This window comes from Oncorhynchus keta, chromosome 2 (genome assembly GCF_023373465.1).
Source record: "Oncorhynchus keta strain PuntledgeMale-10-30-2019 chromosome 2, Oket_V2, whole genome shotgun sequence".
Classification (NCBI taxonomy): Eukaryota; Metazoa; Chordata; class Actinopteri; order Salmoniformes; family Salmonidae; genus Oncorhynchus; species Oncorhynchus keta.
In genome coordinates this window covers 73887917-73910303 of record NC_068422.1, presented here as the reverse complement: position 1 = coordinate 73910303, position 22387 = coordinate 73887917, and positions in this window count along the sequence as shown.

Here is a 22387-nt window from a genome sequence, read left to right as displayed (position 1 = left end):
CCAGCTCAGACTCTGAGGACAGTCCTGTCTCCAGCTCAGACTCTGAGGACAACATGATGAGGTTTCAGCATTGTTTTTTCAGAGAACTGAAGACTGTTTATCATTACAGTAAGTCATTTTCCCTCATGGTGTTTGTGACGCTATGGCTCAAGTTACAATGCTACAGTAGGTGGAGTATAATTCAGAATGTTGGACTGTTACGTACCATGCGCCTCCATGTTATTGCAATATTATGGTCTTCATTGTATCCTCAGGTCCATCATTAAAGTTATACTTTAGCTTCTGTGTAGTCTGTGTTATTCCAGTGTGAAGAACCAACGCAGTGAACAGATTCTGCCTTGGAATTTGTGAGAAGCAGAAACCAAACTAGCAGAAATTCCCAGAATGCCCTGTGTACTCACCCTCGTGAATATCTGAAGTGGAGGATGACTCTCTGAAGGATATTTTTAGGTTGGAAGCCCACACCATTTATTCAGCTATAATAGAGGGAAATCAATGGCTGTAAACAAATATATATTTACAGTTTATCAATGCAACATCAAGAATGTTATTCGGTTAATGATGAAATTGAGTGACTTCATATGTCAAAAAATGCAGACTTATCCAACAGTTGGATTGGAAGAACAAAACATGAATGACCAGTTCAGACACTATTAGAGTACCAACATCTTACAGTACAAACAGGAAGACATGTTATCTTCATTAGGAAATAAGTGCAGAAAAGAAACAGATAAACATTCAACAATCCAATTTACATTAGAGCTTTTCTTGCATTTCATCATTAGCAGAGGAATGTCATGTGATTTACCCAGCTTCACACCATCTCACTCCTCCGCTTGACCACCACTGATTTTGTAGACATGGCAGCAAAGGTTATTCTGTCCAATGTGAACAATTATATCTCTGTCAAAGAATAGTTCATGACTGTCTGAGGGGGGAAAAGTAAGTCCGGTGATCTGTTTGACTGGTCTAGTACTGCTCTCTACTGGTTTAAGGTGATCTGTTTGACTGGTCTAGTACTGCTCTCTACTGGTTTAAGGTGATCTGTTTGACTGGTCTAGTACTGCTCTCTACTGGTTTAAGGTGATCTGTTTGACTGGTCTAGTACTGCTCTCTACTGGTTTAAGGTGATCTGTTTGACTGGTCTAGTACTGCTCTCTACTGGTTTAAGGTGATCTGTTTGACTGGTCTAGTACTGCTCTCTACTGGTTTAAGGTGATCTGTTTGACTGGTCTAGTACTGCTCTCTACTGGTTTAAGGTGATCTGTTTGACTGGTCTAGTACTGCTCTCTAGTGGTTTAAGGTGATCTGTTTGACTGGTCTAGTACTGCTCTCTACTGGTTTAAAAAGGCAAGGACATGTCTCAGGATTGGATTCCCTTCTTGAGTTTTATAGAATTGAATAAAACCGGAATAACCCCGTTAGACAAGTATTTTAAATGAAAGGCTCAGCGTGAAGGTAAACCATTTTTTCCCCATTGTTTATGCCTTTAATTCTCATTACAATATATATAATATACCTTCTCGATATCAAGTGTTTGACCTCGTTTCCTGGTTATTATGTACATAACTCAAAGACCTATGCAGTTCTGTGTAGATGCATAGTGCCATTGAGGCAATCTCCATTTTGAAGTAGTCAATTTCTTCTTTATGATTGGCTGATCCCTTCTGATGACCCGGTTGGACATGACTCCAACAGTGTTACAAGGAAGGATCAGCCAATGAAGTTGGAAGTCCCACCCAGTTGACCATGTCAGAGAGCAAGAGGCGAAGCAACAGGGATAACTGTGTTCTCCAGCAGGTGATGTTTTTTCCCGCTCACCAAGCCAGGAGTTTTTGTTTGTAGGTCAATGAGAGGCTTATCTGCCGTGTGGCTTATTTGATCAAATAGAAGTTTCACAATGCTTATGTTGTTACGAGTGTATTGAAATAAGTTGGACATGTACTATTCTGACAACTTTGAGAAAAAAACGCTTTGGCCGAGATTCAAGTCCGTATGTGACGTCCATCCATGTCTGAGGACGTTGGGAGATGTGAAAACGGACACTGGGGGCAACAGAGAGCGCCGTTTACTTCAAATATGTTTCCGTTTTGCTGCGTATGGTGGATGGGTGTAAGCATCTGCCTCTGATTCCAAAGGATGCATGTTCAAATCCAGCAATATAAAAAAAAAATTGGGTTAGGGTTAACCCTAACCCTAACCCTAAACCCTTAACCCTTAACCCTCACCTTGACCATTCAGCGTTAATGCCCAAACTTAAAAATCATGGAACTAAATAACGATTTCTATCATCCTAACTGTAGGTTACATCTCACTTTCTTTCCAGTGTTCAAACTTCTGAACAAAGGATTTTTGCGACTCTGTGCAGTCAATGACAATGTCTACTTTTGGTATAATGCTGGGAGCCACTTGTGGATTTGACAGCTCTAACATTCCAATTATAAAACTGGGTTGGGACAAAAATGCAATTTCAGAATGTGTGTGTAGGGGGGGGGACATGTGTCCCCCATCCCCTGTGAAAGTTAGAGGCTGGAGCCATCTATCCCTAAAGCACCCTCCCGTCCAGAGCCCTCTCCTCCTGCAGTCTACAGAAACCTCCACTTTGGAGCTCTCTCCTCCTGCAGTCACCTCCCATCTGGAGCCGCCTCCTCCCCTCTGGAGCCCTCTCCTACAGTTACCTCCCCTCTGGAGTCCTCTCCTACAGTTACCTCCCCTCTGGAGCCCTCTCCTCCTACAGTCTCCTCCCCTCTGGAGCCCTCTCCTACAGTTACCTCCCCTCTGGAGCCCTCTCCTGCTACAGTCACCTCCCCTCTGGAGCCCTCTCCTGCTACAGTCACCTCCCCTCTGGAGCCCTCTCCTGCTACAGTTACCTCCCCCCTGGATCCCTCTCCTCTTACAGTCACCTCCCCTCTGGATTCCTCTCCTCTTGCAGTTACCTCCTCTCTGGATCCCTCTCCTCTTACAGTCACCTTCCCTCTGGATCCCTCTCCTCTTGCAGTCACCTCCCCTCTGGATCCCTCTCCTCTTGCAGTTACCTCCCCTCTGGATCCCTCTCCTGCTACAGTCACCTCCTCTCTGGATCCCTCTCCTCTTGCAGTCACCTCCCCTCTGGATTCCTCTCCTCTTGCAGTTACCTCCCCTCTGGATCCCTCTCCTCCTGCAGTCACCTCCCCTCTGGATCCCTCTGCTCTTGCAGTTACCTCCCCTCTGGATCCCTCTCCTCTTGCAGTCACCTCCCCTCTGGATCCCTCTCCTCCTGCAGTCACCTCCCCTCTGGATCCCTCTCCTCTTGCAGTTACCTCCCCTCTGGATCCCTCTCCTCTTGCAGTCACCTCCCCTCTGGATCCCTCTCCTCTTACAGTCACCTCCCCTCTGGATCCCTCTCCTCTTACAGTCACCTCCCCTCTGGATCCCTCTCCTCCTGCAGTTACCTCCCCTCTGGATCCCTCTCCTCTTACAGTCACCTCCCCTCTGGATCCCTCTCCTCTTGCAGTTACCTCCCCTCTGGATCCCTCTCCTCTTGCAGTCACCTCCCTTCTGGATCCCTCTCCTCTTACAGTCACCTCCCATCTGGATCCCTCTCCTCCTGCAGTCACCTCCCCTCTGGATCCCTCTCCTCTTACAGTTACCTCCCCTCTGGATCCCTCTCCTCTTGCAGTTACCTCCCCTCTGGATCCCTCTCCTCTTGCAGTTACCTCCCCTCTGGATCCCTCTCCTCTTGCAGTCACCTCCCCTCTGGATCCCTCTCCTCCTGCAGTCACCTCCCCTCTGGATCCCTCTCCTCTTGCAGTTACCTCCCCTCTGGATCCCTCTCCTCTTGCAGTCACCTCCCCTCTGGATCCCTCTCCTCTTACAGTCACCTCCCCTCTGGATCCCTCTCCTCTTGCAGTCACCTCCCCTCTGGATCCCTCTCCTCCTGCAGTCACCTCCCCTCTGGATCCCTCTCCTCTTGCAGTCACCTCCCCTCTGGATCCCTCTCCTCTTGCAGTTACCTCCCCTCTGGATCCCTCTCCTCTTGCAGTCACCTCCCCTCTGGATCCCTCTCCTCTTGCAGTCACCTCCCCTCTGGATCCCTCTCCTCTTGCAGTTACCTCCCTCTGGATCCCTCTCCTCTTACAGTCACCTCCCCTCTGGATCCCTCTCCTCTTGCAGTTACCTCCCTTCTGGATCCCTCTCCTCTTGCAGTCACCTCCCCCTGGATCCCTCTCCTCTTGCAGTCACCTACCCACTGGATCCCTCTCCTCCTACAGTCACCTCCCCTCTGGATCCCTCTCCTCTTGCAGTCACCTCCCCTCTGGATCCCTCTCCTCTTGCAGTTACCTCCCTTCTGGATCCCTCTCCTCTTGCAGTCACCTCCCCCTCTGGATCCCTCTCCTCTTGCAGTCACCTCCCACTGGATCCCTCTTCCCTACAGTCACCTCCCCTCTGGATCCCTCTCCTCTTGCAGTTACCTCCCTCTGGATCCCTCTCCTCTTGCAGTCACCTCCCCCTGGATCCCTCTCCTCTTGCAGTCACCTCCCCTCTGGATCCCTCTCTTCCTACAGTCACCTCCCCTCTGGATCCCTCTCCTCTTGCAGTTACCTCCCTCTGGATCCCTCTCCTCTTGCAGTCACCTCCCCTGGATCCCTCTCCTCTTGCAGTCACTCCCCCTCTGGATCCCTCTCCTCTTGCAGTCACCTCCCTCTGGGTCCCTCTGCTCTTGCAGTTACCTCCCTCTGGATCCCTCTCCTCTTACAGTCACCTTCCCTCTGGATCCCTCTCCTCTTGCAGTCACCTCCCCTCTGGATCCCTCTCCTCTTGCAGTCACCTCCCCTCTGGATCCCTCTCCTCTTGCAGTTACCTCCCCTCTGGATCCCTCTCCTCTTACAGTCACCTCCCATCTGGATCCCTCTCCTCTTGCAGTTACCTCCCCTCTGGATCCCTCTCCTCTTGCAGTCACCTCCCTCTGGATCCCTCTCCTCTTGCAGTCACCTCCCCTCTGGATCCCTCTCCTCTTGCAGTTACCTCCCCTCTGGATCCCTCTCCTCTTGCAGTTACCTCCCCTCTGGATCCCTCTCCTCTTGCAGTTACCTCCCCTCTGGATCCCTCTCCTCTTGCAGTCACCTCCCCTCTGGAGTCCTCTCCTCTTACAGTCACCTCCCCTCTGGAGCCCTCTCCTCTTGCAGTCACCTCCCCTCTGGATCCCTCTCCTCTTACAGTCACCTCCCCTCTGGGTCCCTCTGCTCTTGCAGTTACCTCCTCTCTGGATCCCTCTCCTCTTACAGTCACCTCCCCTCTGGATCCCTCTCCTCTTGCAGTCACCTCCCCTCTGGATCCCTCTCCTCTTGCAGTTACCTCCCCTCTGGATCCCTCTCCTCTTGCAGTCACCTCCCCTCTGGATCCCTCTCCTCTTACAGTCACCTCCCATCTGGATCCCTCTCCTCCTGCAGTCACCTCCCCTCTGGATCCCTCTCCTCTTACAGTTACCTCCCCTCTGGATCCCTCTCCTCTTGCAGTTACCTCCCATCTGGATCCCTCTCCTCTTACAGTCACCTCCCCTCTGGATCCCTCTCCTCCTGCAGTTACCCCCCTCTGGATCCCTCTCCTCTTGCAGTCACCTCCCCTCTGGATCCCTCTCCTCTTGCAGTTACCTCCCCCTGGATCCCTCTCCTCTTGCAGTCACCTCCCCTCTGGATCCCTCTCCTCTTACAGTCACCTCCCTCTGGATCCCCTCTCCTCTTGCAGTCACCTCCCTCTGGATCCCTCTCCTCTTACAGTCACCTCCCCTCTGGATCCCTCTCCTCTTGCAGTTACCTCCCTTCTGGATCCCTCTCCTCTTGCAGTCACCTCCCCTGGATCCCTCTCCTCTTGCAGTCACCTACACACTGGATCCCTCTCTTCCTACAGTCACCTCCCCTCTGGATCCCTCTCCTCTTGCAGTCACCTCCCCTCTGGATCCCTCTCCTCTTGCAGTTACCTCCCTTCTGGATCCCTCTCCTCTTGCAGTCACCTCCCCCTGGATCCCTCTCCTCTTGCAGTCACCTCCCCTCTGGATCCCTCCCTCTTGCAGTTACCTCCCCTCTGGATCCCTCTCCTCTTGCAGTCACCTCCCCCTGGATCCCTCTCCTCTTGCAGTCACCTCCCTCTGGATCCCTCTCCTCTTACAGTCACCTCCCCTCTGGGTCCCTCTGCTCTTGCAGTTACCTCCCTCTGGATCCCTCTCCTCTTACAGTCACCTTCCCTCTGGATCCCTCTCCTCTTGCAGTCACCTCCCCTCTGGATCCCTCTCCTCTTGCAGTCACCTCCCCTCTGGATCCCTCTCCTCTTGCAGTTACCTCCCCTCTGGATCCCTCTCCTCTTACAGTCACCTCCCATCTGGATCCCTCTCCTCTTGCAGTTACCTCCCCTCTGGATCCCTCTCCTCTTGCAGTCACCTCCTCTCTGGATCCCTCTCCTCTTGCAGTCACCTCCCCTCTGGATCCCTCTCCTCTTGCAGTTACCTCCCCTCTGGATCCCTCTCCTCTTGCAGTTACCTCCCCTCTGGATCCCTCTCCTCTTGCAGTTACCTCCCCTCTGGATCCCTCTCCTCTTGCAGTCACCTCCCCTCTGGAGTCCTCTCCTCTTGCAGTCACCTCCCCTCTGGAGTCCTCTCCTCTTGCAGTCACCTCCCCTCTGGATCCCTCTCCTCTTACAGTCACCTCCCCTCTGGGTCCCTCTGCTCTTGCAGTTACCTCCTCTCTGGATCCCTCTCTTACAGTCACCTCCCCTCTGGATCCCTCTCCTCTTGCAGTTATCTCCTCTCTGGATCCCTCTCCTCTTGCAGTCACCTCCCCTCTGGATACCTCTCCTCTTGCAGTTACCTCCCCTCTGGATCCCTCCTCTTGCAGTTACCTCCCCTCTGGATCCCTCTCCTCTTGCAGTCACCTCCCCTCTGGATCCCTCTCCTCCTGCAGTCACCTCCCCTCTGGATCCCTCTCCTCCTGCAGTCACCTCCCCTCTGGATCCCTCTCCTCTTGCAGTTACCTCCCCTCTGGATCCCTCTCCTCTTGCAGTCACCTCCCCTCTGGATCCCTCTCCTCTTACAGTCACCTCCCCTCTGGATCCCTCTCCTCCTGCAGTCACCTCCCCTCTGGATCCCTCTCCTCTTGCAGTCACCTCCCCTCTGGAGCCCTCTCCTGCTTCAGTCACCTCCCCTCTGGAGCCCTCTCCTCTTACTGTCACCTCCCCTCTGGAGCCCTCTCCTGCTTGCAGTCACCTCCCCTCTGGAGCCCTCTCCTCTTGCAGTCACCTCCCCCTCTGGATCCCTCTTCCTACAGTCACCTCCCCTCAGCCCCTCTCCTCTTACAGTCACCTCCCCTCTGGAGCCCTCTCCTCTTACAGTCACCTCCCCTCTGGAGCCCTCTCCTCTTACAGTCACCTCCCTCTGGATCCCTCTCCTCTTGCAGTCACCTCCCTCTGGAGCCCTCTCCTGCTTCAGTCACCTCCCCTCTGGAGCCCTCTCCTCTTACAGTCACCTCCCCTCTGGAGCCCTCTCCTGCTTCAGTCACCTCCCCTCTGGAGCCCTCTCCTGCTTCAGTCACCTCCCCTCTGGAGCACTCTCTTCCTACAGTCACCTCCCCTCTGGAGCCCTCTCCTCTTGCAGTCACCTCCCCTCTGGATCCCTCTCCTCTTACAGTCACCTCCCCTCTGGGTCCCTCTGCTCTTGCAGTTACCTCCCTCTGGATCCCTCCTCTTGCAGTTACCTCCCCTCTGGATCCCTCTCCTCTTGCAGTCACCTCCCCTCTGGATTCCTCTCCTCTTGCAGTTACCTCCCCTCTGGATCCCTCCTCTTGCAGTTACCTCCCCTCTGGATCCCTATCCTCTTGCAGTCAACTACCCTCTGGATCCCTCTCCTCCTGCAGTCACCTCCCCCTGGATCCCTCTCCTCTTACAGTCACCTCCCCTCTGGATCCCTCTCCTCCTGCAGTCACCTCCCTCTGGATCCCTCTCCTCTTACAGTTACCTCACCTCTGGATCCCTCTCCTCTTACAGTCACCTCCCCTCTGGATCCCTCTCCTCTTGCAGTCACCTCCCCTCTGGATCCCTCTCCTCTTACAGTCACCTCCCATCTGGATCCCTCTCCTCCTGCAGTCACCTCCCCTCTGGATCCCTCTCCTCTTGCAGTCACCTCCCCTCTGGAGCCCTCTCCTGCTTCAGTCACCTCCCCTCTGGAGCCCTCTCCTCTTACTGTCACCTCCCCTCTGGAGCCCTCTCCTGCTTCAGTCACCTCCCCTCTGGAGCCCTCTCCTGCTTCAGTCACCTCCCCTCTGGAGCACTCTCTTCCTACAGTCACCTCCCCTCTGGAGCCCTCTCCTCTTACAGTCACCTCCCCTCTGGAGCCCTCTCCTCTTACAGTCACCTCCCCTCTGGATCCCTCTCCTCTTGCAGTCACCTCCCCTCTGGAGCCCTCTCCTGTTTCAGTCACCTCCCCCCTGGAGCCCTCTCCTCTTACTGTCACCTCCCCTCTGGAGCCCTCTCCTGCTTCAGTCACCTCCCCTCTGGAGCCCTCTCCTGCTTCAGTCACCTCCCCTCTGGAGCCCTCTCCTCTTACAGTCACCTCCCCTCTGGAGCCCTCTGCTCTTCCTTTCACCTCCTCTCTGGATCCCTCTCCTCTTACAGTCACCTTCCCTCTGGATCCCTCTCCTCTTGCAGTCACCTCCCCTCTGGATCCTCTCCTCTTACAGTCACCTCCCTCTGGATCCCTCTCCTCTAGCAGTCAACTCCCCTCTGGATCCCTCTCCTCTTGCAGTCAACTCCCCTCTGGATCCCTCTCCTCTTGCAGTCAACTCCCTCTGGATCCCTCTCCTCTTGCAATCAACTCCCCTCTGGATCCCCTCCTCCTGCAGTCACCTCCCCTCTGGATCCCTCTCCTCTTGCAGTTACCTCCCCTCTGGATCCCTCTCCTCTTGCAGTTACCTCCCCTCTGGATCCCTCTCCTCTTGCAGTTACCTCCCCTCTGGATCCCTCTCCTCTTGCAGTTACCTCCCCTCTGGATCCCTCTCCTCTTGCAGTCACCTCCCCTCTGGATCCCTCTCCTCTTGCAGTTACCTCCCCTCTGGATCCCTCTCCTCTTGCAGTTACCTCCCCTCTGGATCCCTCTCCTCTTGCAGTTACCTCCCCTCTGGATCCCTCTCCTCTTGCAGTCACCTCCCCTCTGGATCCCTCTCCTCTTGCAGTTACCTCCCCTCTGGATCCCTCTCCTCTTGCAGTCACCTCCCCTCTGGATCCCTCTCCTCTTGCAGTTACCTCCCCTCTGGATCCCTCTCCTCTTGCAGTCACCTCCCCCTGGATCCCTCTCCTCTTGCAGTCACCTCCCCTCTGGATCCCTCTCTTCCTACAGTCACCTCCCCTCTGGATCCCTCTCCTCTTGCAGTTACCTCCCCTCTGGATCCCTCTCCTCTTGCAGTTACCTCCCCCTGGATCCCTCTCCTCTTGCAGTCACCTCCCCTCTGGATCCCTCTCCTCTTACAGTCACCTCCCCTCTGGGTCCCTCTGCTCTTGCAGTTACCTCCTCTCTGGATCCCTCTCCTCTTACAGTCACCTTCCCTCTGGATCCCTCTCCTCTTGCAGTCACCTCCCCTCTGGATCCCTCTCCTCTTGCAGTCACCTCCCCTCTGGATCCCTCTCCTCTTGCAGTCACCTCCCCTCTGGATCCCTCTCCTCTTGCAGTTACCTCCCCTCTGGATCCCTCTCCTCTTACAGTCACCTCCCATCTGGATCCCTCTCCTCTTGCAGTTACCTCCCCTCTGGATCCCTCTCCTCTTGCAGTCACCTCCTCTCTGGATCCCTCTCCTCTTGCAGTCACCTCCCCTCTGGATCCCTCTCCTCTTGCAGTTACCTCCCCTCTGGATCCCTCTCCTCTTGCAGTTACCTCCCCTCTGGATGCCTCTCCTCTTGCAGTCACCTCCCCTCTGGATCCCTCTCCTCTTGCAGTCACCTCCCCTCTGGATCCCCTCCTCTTACAGTCACCTCCCTCTGGGTCCCTCTGCTCTTGCAGTTACCTCCCTCTGGATCCCTCTCCTCTTACAGTCACCTCCCCTCTGGATCCCTCTCCTCTTGCAGTCACCTCCCCTCTGGATCCCTCTCCTCTTGCAGTTACCTCCCCTCTGGATCCCTCTCCTCTTGCAGTCACCTCCCCTCTGGATCCCTCTCCTCTTGCAGTCACCTCCCCTCTGGATCCCTCTCCTCTTGCAGTCAACTCCCCTCTGGATCCCTCTCCTCTTGCAGTCATCTCCCCTCTGGATCCCTCTCCTCTTGCAGTCACCTCCCCTCTGGATCCCTCTCCTCTTACAGTTACCTCCCCTATTGAGCCCTCTCCTCCAGTAGTCACCTTCCCTCTTGAGCCCTGTCCTTCTGCAGTCATCTCCCCTCTGGCGCCCTCTACTCCTGCAGCACAGCCTCCACTAGACCAAACACAATAATTAGTGAATCTTTAACCTCTGCATATCATTAGTTCCCTAACGAAGGACATCCAGATCAATGATTGGAAATGACAAGATCATAAATAAATTAGTCCCACCGATAGTGTGCCACACCAATCAATGGCCCATGTTAAATGCTTATTAGAGGAAGAGAGGATGAGGGAAAGGAGTCGGTGTGGAGGATGGGATGGGTAGGAGGGGGCAGGGATGTGGCTGAGGCTAAAGGGGAGATGGGGTTTATATAAAGATATTGGTCTGTGGGTTAAACTGTAGGAGGTTGCCTGTATGTGATTGGCGTTATACATGTGGTAGTTTCAGAAAGGTTTGGCAATGGCGGTACTCTAAATATCATGTTGGACTGTGAAGATTTGGCTGATGTTCCATACCAACAGGTGTCAGTGTTGTCTGTAGAATAAGTTGCCGTGACAATGCCTACTAACACCACTTATCACTGTCGTTCATTGCTCTTTTTCTACAATTTTGTAGTGTGCTGTCAGGCCATTATAATCTCTCAACTGAGAGAAATGAGTGTGTCAATTAATTTTGACTGAAATTGCCTAATGTCATCTAACAAAGGTTGGACCTTGCTGGAAGTCAACACTTTAAAGTCGATTTACAGAATGATAATGAGAACTCTTGTCTTTCATTGTTCCTTTCCCCACGTACTTTATAATGGTAGTTCCCAGTCCTGCTGGTGTTAGTCAGGGTATCAGCGGGGTCATGGTAATACTATCTCTGTTACAACCCCTCATCTCATTGTCCCTTTCCCCACGTACTTTATAATGGTAGTTCCCAGTCCTGCTGGTGTTAGTCAGGGCATCAGCGGGGTCATGGTAATACTATCTCTGTTACAACCCCTCATCTCATTGTTCCTTTCCCCACGTACTTTATAATGGTAGTTCCCAGTCCTGCTGGTGTTAGTCAGGGCATCAGCGGGGTCATGGTAATACTATCTCTGTTACAACCCCTCATCTCATTGTTCCTTTCCCCACGTACTTTATAATGGTAGTTCCCAGTCCTGCTGGTGTTAGTCAGGGTATCAGCGGGGTCATGGTAATACTATCTCTGTTACAACCCCTCATCTCATTGTCCCTTTCCCCACGTACTTTATAATGGTAGTTCCCAGTCTTGCTGGTGTTAGTCAGGGTATCAGCGGGGTCATGGTAATACTATCTCTGTTACAACCCCTCATCTCATTGTCCCTTTCCCCACGTACTTTATAATGGTAGTTCCCAGTCCTGCTGGTGTTAGTCAGGGCATCAGCGGGGTCATGGTAATACTATCTCTGTTACAACCCCTCATCTCATTGTCCCTTTCCCCACGTACTTTATAATGGTAGTTCCCAGTCCTGCTGGTGTTAGTCAGGGCATCAGCGGGGTCATGGTAATACTATCTCTGTTACAACCCCTCATCTCATTGTCCCATTGTCCCTTTCCCCACGTACTTTATAATGGTAGTTCCCAGTCCTGCTGGTGTTAGTCAGGGCATCAGCGGGGTCATGGTAATACTACCTCTGTTACAACCCCTCATCTCATTGTCCCTTTCCCCACATACTTTATAATGGTAGTTCCCAGTCCTGCTGGTGTTAGTCAGGGCATCAGCGGGGTCATGGTAATACTATCTTTGTTACAGCCCCTCATCTCAATGTGACACATTTGTCAGGACATACGTGATGACAACACCCCCCCCCCAAATGTCTCTCTGATGGGCAGGAGGTGAACAGGGGTATGATGCCAATGAAGAGGACATGATTGGATGTCACAGCACTGGTCAAGCACAAAGGCTCATCTTGCGTGGTCCGATGGACACTTATTTAACGGGACGTCACAGTCAGGATTTGGCCAGATGCCCTAATGGGAGTCAGGATGGTCAAGACAGATGCCCTAATGGGATCAGACACAGTGTTTCAACTCACCCGCCCAAATATGGTGGGGACAAAAGAGCCTTCCGTGTGGAAACAACCTGAAAGCTGGGGGCTATGCCTTTGAACTGCTCTGTAAGTGTTAGCAGGAAGTAGAAAGACCTTTCCTCTCCTCCTTTTTGGCCTGTTTCCCTCCTGGTGTGTGTGTGTGTGTGTGTGTGTGTGTGTGTGTGTGTGTGTGTGTGTGTGTGTGTGTGTGTGTGTGTGTGTGTGTGTGTGTGTGTGTGTGTGTGTGTGTGTGTGTGTGTGTGTGTGTGTGTGTGTGTGTGTGTGTGTGTGTGTAGAGGGAAGGCCTTGTTTATAATGGTGCATCTTAGCTAATTTCGGTAATGTGATCCAGCTCCCATTGGCTGACAGTTTAATGACTATTATTTGTGTCACCCTCTCTCATAAAGCATTGGCTGTAAATGGCAGTGTGCAGGAAACTAGGGGATGAATGACAGCACGCCTTGCTATATGATATCTATTGTTTTAATTAAGTGAAAGCGATTGTGACATTTATTGGATTCCAAGTTACTTGTTAATGGCAGTCAGGGAAAAAGTCTGAGTAAATTATCATGGCTTAGATTACATAAATAATTTGTAAACCCTTTGCTAATGATTACACATTATTCTCCCACTGTGCCTGTCCATTCACTTGAAACATATCACATAAACTTTGGATCGGTAAGGCATTGAAAAAATGACCCTCTTTACTAAGTCCTACTCCGCTTGTAAGTGTGCCTGCTTGCTTGCTTTTGTGTGTTGTTGGTATTTTACAATTGGTTTGATTAAGAAAAATCTGTAACAGTCTTCTTTCTGTAAAGAGCAAACTTGCATTCTCTATCAAGGGTGTTAGAAGTCACAGTAACAACCAAATCTGAAAGCACCTCCCTTCATCACCCTGTCGGTGTGTCTGTCTGTTTGATCCTTGAGCTCCCTCAGATGTCTGGAGCGGAGCGTGATCATGTTGTTGTATGATGTCACTGGTCGTTCTCGTCAACAGGCTTGCCACCAGCTTGCCAGTTTGGGGAACATATTCCTTGGCAGGGTGGCACGTTCGTCACACACTGGTCGCTGGGCGAGCCGAGGTCGGATCTGTCTCCCGCACACCAGTGTTTTCTGACAGGCCTGCCACAACGATGAGTGCGTCATGCGGACGTTGCCAACCGGCCTGCGAGCCAAGCCTGACATGCCGTCAAAAGGAGCAGCCAGACGTTCGCATGAGCCTCCTTCTGCCTCGTCAAACCTCACAGCCTATCTTGTCCTATACGGCCGTGCTGTATCAAGACCTCTGTGTCTCCGTCCAACCTGCTCGTCTGTCTGTCGCAACCTTCACTGTATCAAATGGAGCAGACCTATCTGTGTGTCTCTCAGTCTTATACTGTGTGTTTCTCTAGCATTAAAGCTGCAATATGTGACTTTTTGGGCGACCAGGCCACATTCACATAGAAATCTCAGTTATAGATCTGTCATTATCTTTGACAGCAAGTCTAAGAAGTCATAGAACAGATCTATGTCGCTATTTCTATGCATCCCGTTCTTAAGTTAAATTTTTGCATCTTTTACTTTCAGTTTTTTTCACCAGCTTTCAAACAGCTGAAAATGCAATACTTTTGGTTATGGGAAAGATATTATAGTGAATCTCTACACTGTACTTACTTATTTTTTCACAAACTGAAATTAGGGAAACTAATTTGTCTGATTTCTGCATAGTGCATCTGTTATGTTTAATTTTAATTCCCAGTTAAAATATACCAAGTGAATTCCATTAATGTTGTCTTATTTTTCAAAATGGAGTTATATTTCAGGATGTTTCGAATGAGCAATTGGAAGCATGGGAAATGTGCCTTTTCAGTGATTCTCCAACCTCTGCCTGTCCATCTGTCCTTCCCCCTCCCAGTGGTCTGAGCTTTACAGACAAACAGACAGCCCAACTAACGTCCCAAAACAAGCTTGATGGGGTATGATTCAGAGGACTAACTGGGATCTGTTATGATCGGCCGCCCGCGGCACCCGAGGGCCTTTTTACAGGCTCCCGAGACAACTCCCTGTCATGTGTGCTTAGGAGCTGAAAAAGGACTGGCCTTTTCGCTGCCTGAAAAATGCAGTGGAAACATGTTGAGACAGGAGAGAGATCAGTCACGGAGAGATGAGAGAATTATAGAGACATTTAAGGAGTCCTTCAACACACGAGATCGAGCATCATGTCATTGCTCTCCGAGGTCATTTAGCAAACGCTGCACACAGACCTTTAGGAATAGGATAGATGTATCTCTCCCACTCGTGGAACCAAACGGAACAACATAACCACAGCCTACTGTACAGACAACATCATTGAGATGTGATTGATCCACTCAGACGAAGGAGTTGAATGCAGAAATGGTATATTTCCTCTACTGTTGCTTTCATTTCTTCAAACAGGAGGTTATTTCAGAGGCCCTTTTCTTCATGCAACAATGGGAGATTATAGCCAATATTGGTGTAAATGAAAAAGTATGATAAATGTTCTCCCTAAACTCTGTGATCGTCTATGATAACTGTACTAAATTACTATCCATCCATGTGGCTTTTGAGTCCAGTATGTATTACATGAAGCAACGTAACTTGATTTTGCATTACATTCCCCATCCCGGGAGCATGCAGCCGTGCCTTTCAGCGCCTTGGCCTTGCTTTTCAGCGCCTCTCTTCTCTCTCCTCCACATCATCAACATGACACCCTGGGAGCACCAGCTGCAGGTCCACCACCATAAAGAGTCTTTATGTGTCCGGCCATGCAGTCATCATTCATTCATAGGCTGGGGTCAGTGGAGACCATGGGGAGTCTGAGGAACCTGGGGCCCTCTGTGTCTTCAAACTGAGGAGGAATGGAGAGGAAGGAGAGGAGAGTGGTGTTGGAGAGACATCGAAGAAGAGATTTTGTATACAGGATATCGAGACAGAGATGTGTAGAAAGAGGAACACACATGAGCTGGAGTATAGAAGGAGAGAGCAGGAGGAGAAAAATAGACATGAAAACGTTTAGTAATAGGGAGAGGGAGAGATGGAGGAAAGATTTCGAGGTCAAACATTTGCACAGTGTGTTATGGTGACCTCTCGCTTGGCTGTTTTCTCAGCCTTATTCCTGTGAACCGGGCCAGAGTGCTGTGTAGAGAAGGGCACAGCCTGGGTTATTCAATAGATCTGTCAAGGCCTGCTAACTGTTAGAGGGGAGCACAGACAACAACATGTGCCACAACAACAGAGCTGGCCAGATTCACACATGTATAGTATTTAAGGATGCATAATTAAATCAATGTCCATGCATTTTGGAAACAAAGATTTAGGGCCACATTTCCATTTTTGTAATGAAAAAGCATTGTAGAAAGACCTAACAATACTGTAAAAATTAATATTCTCGCAGTATGAATTAATTTGAAACTTTTCTTCAACAATGTGTGATATGAAGAGACAATTCTTTAATTAGAGTGAAGTAAATTGAGCAATACATAAATAGTTGCCTCTTCATAACGCACATTGTGGATGACAAGCTACCAAATAAATAACAATGCCAGCTTATAATGAGGTTTATGGTAATTTCGGGACTTTGCAAAATGCTTTTGCACTACTTCCATGTCGCCTTTAAATGATAACTATAAACGGCTGCCCGCTAGTACACTTCGGTCATTTTAGAAACTAATACAGTGTTTTAGTTTTGTTTTTAGAAATGAGAGAGAGAGGGAGGCAGGGAAAGAGAAATGATGCCTCTTGTTGTGAGACTCTGTCCATCTTGATGTAGCGTTGGAGGTTGTTGAAGCTGCTAAAAACATCCTAAAAGTGCTGAAACTACAAAGAGATCCCATGTTGGTGGGAAACTAGCAGTTTCATAACCCCAGGCCAGCGTTAGTGGTGATCAAGAGTGACATCAATCATCAGAGACCTTCATGTCCAATGAGAACACTTGTCTCACTCTCAGGGTGAAACTGGACAGAGGGATGCCACAGCAAATTATGTTTCATATGTGTTTTCCTATGTCATAGTGCACTGACCGACACAAACTACTAGGACACACAAATAGTTACAAGTTGTATTGTAGACAAAAAAACAAACTATATTTGTAGTATTTTTTTTAATATTGTTATTTTGTATGAAGTTTGTATACCAAATTGGGTCACTGTAGTAGGCATGCACATAACGATAGTAGGCATAGCCTACACTCTTAGAAATAGATGTTCCATAAAGGTTCTTCGGCTGTCCCCATAGGAGAACCCTTTTTAGTTCTAGGTACAACCCTTTTGGGTTCCATGTAGAGCCATCTGTGGAAAAGGTTCTACATTGAACCAAAAGGGTTCTACCTGGAACCAAAAAGGGTTCTTAAAAGGTTTATCCTTTATAAATCCAAAAAGCTTTAATGTCTCTGTCAGACCACTCAAGCCATGCGTAGGGTGGCATTGAGGTTCAGAGATATTTGTTGGATTTCCTGGCCAATGTTCAATGCCCTCTGAGCTGTTCAGAGAGAGAGAGAAAAGGAGAGAGAGAGAGAGTGACAGAGAGACCGAGTGAGAGAGATCAGATTTCTACAAACCTATGGTCTTATATACTGTAGCTACTTTAAGACAGACCCAGCATGATTAGACTACCAGTCACAGTCAATGGGCTGTAGAGAGAGATTATTTCACTCCCAGTGATATCCAAGTAGAGAAGTGTGATGGATGCCATTATGGATGAAGTAGGCCTATATCAGATTTTGAAAAGTGAGCGAGTCATTAATTAGGGGTGAAGCTAGTAGTGGACCGACTGCATGGAGGATTAATTAAGAACACGGCTGTATCAAACTTGGTCGGTTTAATATCTTTGTAACAAACAGTATGTACCCAAAGTCGCTGCTGGCAGCTTGGCAATAAAAATCTATGTTTAGTTTGGGTAAATGATGTAGGAACTGTTCCTTTTAAATTGATCAGCGTGGGCTACTTTCTCTTTGAGGCCTTCTCTTGAAAAGTGTTAAGGTTGATTTGTGAATGTTGGATGCGATGATGTGTACAGTCCGATATGAGAGGAGACATGGAGCAGAGGGCTGATACAGTGGATGTAACGTGAACACAACACTTAGACAATATTGTGAAAGGAAATAGAGGACGTAAACAACAACAAACTAAACGTTTTCCAGAAAATTACACACAAAAAAATGTCTCTGATGAATTGGCACTTAATTACCGCTTGATTAGCATAATTATGCATGTTAATAGCATCTCAAATGAATTGCAGTTGTCAGAAGGGAGGAAGCATCTGTAGTGGTGGCTGACTGATACATATTTCTTCCCCATCCAGCAGCGTTGTGTTACTCTTCCCCCTAAAGTGTTTCCCATTAATCACTACACAGTCGTTTTCCTTTGGAGTGAGATTTTGAGTTTTGGGATAATTGGCCCATTATGGGAGGCTCGTCACATCTGTAATAGAGGGCTAACGAGACCCCTGGTGCGCTGGCATTCAGAGGAGGATGGCAGAGTTAGAGCATCGCGAGTGGCATGCCGGGTGGAGGTGGGGCACCCACTAGTTCTCTTGGTGAATGCCTACATTTTTCATTTCTGACACTTTATTTGTAAAACTTTGCTATCTAAAAATGTATTGGTCAAGGCCTTATTATGTGTAATGATTTTATGAAATATGTTTCAAATTATGCTACACTGTCTTAGCGAAGAACAAAAAAGGTTATGCATTTTTGGAGCTGTATTGGGGTTGTCTGAGTATATCTGCTAGGTAAATTAGAATCTTGATCAATAGCTGTGTTCCTTGTTGGAGGATTGGCTAACACTGGGCCAACACAAGAGACAGAGGTTGATATCAGGGTCTTGTGACTGATCAATATGTAGTCTTGAACTCCAAAAAAACCTTCCTGTGTTTGGTAATGAGCAGAATGGCAAACAGGCCACTGGGGCCAGGTTACAAACTGAGACGGCAGCTTGAACAAGGGAAGTGAAGGGGGGTGGGGAGAAGGGGAGGGGTAGACAAGAGATGAGAGGGAAATGAGAGACAGAGGAGGGGAGCGAGAGTAGAGTAAGTGAGAGAGATAGGTTTCGACGTGTGCCAGGGTATTCTTACTGGCAAGAGAATCAGGGAAAAAAGAGCTATGATTTTTACACAGACAATTGTCCACATAGATATAATCAGAAACCGTGTAGTAGCACCATTGATCCAGAGAGAGGCTCCTTAGACCTTCCTATTCTTCACTTCTCCTCAGGCTGACTCACTCTGGAGAGTGACTGGAACATCATCAGTACAGTTTCAGTATAAGTTACACTGTCTTTGACACTATATTATTCAACCAGTCCTAATTTCTCCTTGAAATTCAACAGCGATATTGATCAGATGAAATTGTTATGAACAAAACAAACAAACATGAATAGTCTTAAAAAAATGTTTGTTTCCCAAATTAGGCCATACAGAGTCTTCCCCTTCAGTCAGTGTGCAGTGTTTCGCCAAAGTGTATACTTTTGTTGAGTGTTTATGGATGCCTAGTGGGTGCGCGTGTGTGTGTGTGAGTACGTCCGTGTGTGTGTGTGTGTGTGTGTGTGTGTGTGTGTGTGTGTGTGTGTGTGTGTGTGTGTGTGTGTGTGTGTGTGCGTGCGTGCGTGCGTGCGTGCGTGCGTGTGTGTGTTCGCGTGTCTGTGTGTTCTGTGTGTGTGTGTGCATCCGTGCTCGTGTGTGTAGGCTACTATATGAGTATCTGGAGAAAGGGAAAGGGAATACTTAGTCAGTTGTACAACTGAATGCATTCAACTGAAATGTGTCTTCCGCATTTAACCCAACACCTCTGAATCAGAGAGGTCATGGGGGGCCGCCTTAATCATCGTCCACGTCATCGGCGCCCAGGGATGCATGTTGTTATGTTCTGTTAATTACTGATGTCCCCTTTAAGAATGGAGCACCCGTGGACATGCGCAGTGTTGTTCTATGTTATTCTGGTACTAATTTGTTTTAGTAAATGTGAAGCTCCAGTTAAATTGTTTTGTCTTTCTTATTATATAATTAAGTAATAAGAGCTAAGACACTCCATGTGTAATGGGATGTTCCAGTGTGGACCGCCAGCTTGGTATCCTTCTGTCAATCCAATATTATACAGACTACCTCCAAAGCCAGTGAACATCAACAGGATTGGTCTTGTGATTATATATCTTAGCTGGGCCCTCCACTGCAGATGCATTAGCCTGCTCCTGTAATTAGGGTTTGAAAGGTGGCTGAGATGTATGTGTGTGCCTTCTTTCCTTAATAAATGCTGGGTTGAAGTGATTTAAGGACTGTTCCGTTCCACTGCTTTTTACAATGAAAACAAGCTTGTCCCTGCAGTAGGAATGACAATACAGGGTGTTTTAGTTAAGCCTCCACTCTTTACTTTGGCGAATAATGCAAGAACGCTAACTGTCTGTTTTAATGGAAATGAAATGTGTTGGCATAAACTCTCTTTCACATGCTCTTTGCTCTGCTGCCATACACATAACATATGTGCACCCCTACAGACAGGCACACACACACCTTCATTAGTGTTAACTCTCACAACATAATCATCTTAAATGTTCTGTTTCTATTTAGATGTTCTGAGTCAGTGTTTCCGGGGGAGGATGAAACAACCATGGTGTTGGGCACACACAGTAAAATACTTTGAAGAGTATTTAAAAAATTAGCAAATACCTCCATCTGTCTTGTGTTAAATAAGGCTTCACCTCTCAAAGGCAATGACATGCATGACAGGAACACACTCTGGCAACCTCTCTCTCTCACACACACAGGCAGAGAGATAGAGAGAGAGAGATAATCCTGCGGTTTGCCTTAATGAGAGAGGCTCCTTAGTTTGATAATAACGTACAGTATTTCAACAGCCAGTAGTCCTCTCTCTCTGAGAACGCAAGCATTAACAGAATGGAACACAGTATTTAGAGATACAAACATTGTATTGCAAAAATATAATGTGAAAAATACAAAGGTGATTAAGCAAAGACACATACACTGAGTGTACAAAACATTAGGAACACCTGAACTTTCCACGATATAGACTGACCTGGTGAATCCAACTGAAAGCTATGATCCCATATAGATGTCACCTGTTAAATCCACTTCAATCAGTGTAGATCAAGTGGAGGAGGCAGGTTAAATAAGGATTTTTAAGCCTTGAGACAATTGAGAAATGGATTGTGTATGTGTGCCATTCATAGGAGACCCTCCCAGAAGGACAGCCATCTCTGCAGCGCTCCACTAATCAGGCCTTTATGATAGAGTGGCCAGACAGAAGCCACTCCTCAGTAAAAGGCACATGACAGCCATTTGGAGTTTGCTAAAAGGCACCTAAAGGACTCTCAGACCATGACAAAGACGATTCTCTGGTCTGATGAAACCAAGATTGAACTCTTTGGTCTGAATGCCAAGCGTCATGTCTGGAGGAAACCTGGCACCATCCCTACGGTGAATCATGGTGGTGGCAGCATCATGATGTGGGGATGTTTTTCAGCAGCAGGGACTGGGACACTAGTCAGGATCGAGGGAAAGATGAAGGGAGCAAAGTACAAAGGGATCCTTGATGAAAACCTGCTCCAGAGCACTCAGGACCTCAGACTGGGGTGAAAGTTCACCCTCCAACAGGACAACAACCCTAAACACACAGCCAAGACAATGCAGGATGGCTTCAGGACAAGTCTCTCAATGTCCTTGAGTGGCCCAGCCAGAGCCCAGACTTGAACCCGATCGAACATCTCCAGAAAGACCTGAAAATAGCTGTGCAGCGACGCTCCCCATCCAACCTGAAAGAGCTTGAGAGGATCTGCAGATATGAATGGGAGAAACTCCCCAAATACAGGTGTGCCAAGCTTGTAGCGTCATACCCGAGAAGACTCAAGGCCGTAATCGCTGCCAAAGGTGCATCAACAAAATTACTGCGTAAAGGGTCTGAATACTTATGTCAATGTGATGTTTTTGTTTTTTTATTATTAATACATTTGCAAAAATGTCCTAAATCCTGTTTTTGCTTTGTCATTATGGGGTATTGTGCGTAGATCTTAAAAACGATTTAATACATTTTACACTAAGGCTGTAACGTAACAATGTGGAAAATGTCAAGAGGTCTGAATACTTTCCTGAATGCACTATAACTGATCACATAGTTCAGCTGTGATTCTGCTGCCGTTTGTCCTATCTGCATAGGACTGCTGAAGGGTTCAACAAATCTACAGATTCGCGAACGCAATCAAAAACACAGCGTTCACTGTTCCCTACCTCTATCTCAGTTAGCTGCCTTATATCTGTATGCTCTGTCCCAGGTTTCAGAAGCTGAAAAACAGATTTAATTAGCACTGTTCCTTAATTTTCCTTATTTCTGTCATGTAAACTCAATTGGAGAATCCATATGGTTTTCCTTTGAGTTTGTCACACTTACCCCTTCCATAAATCAGTGTTATTGCAAATGTGATACTGTATAGAGCGAGACTGTTTGAAAAATACTAGATGGTATTTGGTGACACTGCTCTTCATATCCACTCTCAGGGTTTTTACTCTGGTCTCATTGCTCTTCCAGTATAGGCAGTCACATGATGCTAATTAGTCAAACAAGAGACATGACAGGCCCAAGAGCAAGAGAGTGGTGAAACTATCCCCTCTTTTCCTCTAATATTCATACTCTTCCAGTGTGAAAGAAAGCATGAAGAATACATCCAGCCCTCTCTGAGAGTTGAGGACATTTTGCGGCTGCTGCTCCTGCGGCTCTCCATTTCGGCCTGCGGATTTGAATCTTTTCCTCCAGCGGGAATCAATGGAGTGATGGATCACGTTGACGTCCCCTTCCCCTGAGCTAAGACGACACTACCGCTTTAGCAAACGGCATTTCCTTGCCACTCTCTCTCTCTGCGCGTTATTGGCACACCCAGTGGAGGTGAAGATGGAGGAATGGAGGGAGGGATGGGTGGAGGGAGCTGAGGTGTCTCAAGGTTGCAGCTGGCAGCCAGGAGCATTTATGGATCGAGATGGAGGATGAGGTTTGAGACAGGCCCTGACTCCATGTCTTCTTGGGGAATTCTACTCAGAATTA